Source organism: Cyphomyrmex costatus, unplaced genomic scaffold (assembly GCF_001594065.2).
Source record: "Cyphomyrmex costatus isolate MS0001 unplaced genomic scaffold, Ccosl1.0 scaffold199, whole genome shotgun sequence".
Classification (NCBI taxonomy): domain Eukaryota; kingdom Metazoa; phylum Arthropoda; class Insecta; order Hymenoptera; family Formicidae; genus Cyphomyrmex; species Cyphomyrmex costatus.
The window spans coordinates 1,155,070-1,156,301 of NW_017276028.1; positions in this window are offsets into that span (position 1 = coordinate 1,155,070).

A 1,232-nucleotide genomic window follows, 5' to 3' on the forward strand; every position below is an offset into this window, starting at 1 on the left:
GCGATGTCCAGTGCTGCGTTTCGTCGTCGTGGTGGTCGTTTCTGCGCCGCTCGTGTGTACCCGGTGACTCGACGATCGCGGCGTTACACTTATAACGTTTTCGTCTAGGAGACGCGAGCGTCTCGACCCGCACGATTTCCGGTAGCGGAACTGTCTCGCTCGTGTGTCCGCGGATTACGCGTGCACGTAATCCTTGACTGTAACGTCGTCAACGACGACGACGACGTGCGTGAGCGTGCTCTCGCGACATCGACGAAGTGAGACGTCGCGAGTTTGCGTGTTCCGTGTGTGCTGCTGCCAAAAGAAGGAAAGAAAAACGGAAAGGGCGCAAAAGGGAAGGAGAGGACGAACGTAGGAGAGAGTTTCAGCGCGTCATGTGTCCGTGATTTTTGTTGAAAAAAAAAACAGAGAGAGAGAGAGAGAGAAAAAACAAGGTGCGAAGAGGAAGAACGTTCCTACACAGCGAGAAGGACGGAGATACACGAGATCCGATATAAAGAGCGCGGGAGGAAAAAAGAGAGAGAGAGAGAGAGAGAGAGAGAAAGAGAGAGGGAGAGAGAGAGAGAGAGAGAGAGAGAGAAAGGCAGAAGTGGCGGCGCCGCTTCTTTTCGCTTGTCGTTCTCGAGGGAGGGCGGAGGAGAGAGCACCTCCGTCTCTCTCTCTCTCTTTCTCTCTCGCGTCGAGCGTGTGGTTGCGATCCCTCCGCTCCACCGCCCCCCTCCCCCCTCCCGTCCGCGCCGCCGCCCCCCCCTCGTCCGCTCCGCGCGCACTAGTGGCAGGGAGAGGACAGTAGAGGAGGCGCGCGAAGACGGATCTCCACGGAACGCGAGCGAGGGCGCAATTCGAGGTAGAGGAGGACGTGAGTGGCGCGAAGGAAGAGAAGAGAGAAGCGTCGTCGCGGCATCGGGACGCCCGGCGGCTGACTACTACCTGCTGACGGTGGTGTGGTGTGCCGGGTCCGATTGAACGCCGCGCGAGCGCGCGCGCGCGCAGTTTGTCACGTTACGTCTTGGTGCTGCTGCTGGCTCTACGGTGCTGTGTTGTTGCTGCCGCTGGTGGTGTTGGTGTTGACGTTATTGGCACTAGCGATCGGCGGCCGCTGCTCCGTGCGTGGAGAATGGGATACATGGCGAGTCGTGCCGTTTAACGTAATAGCGTGTGTCGCCTGCTTTGACGGCGGTGGCGACGACGATCGCAACGACGGCGGCGACGACGGCGGTGACGGTGGTGGC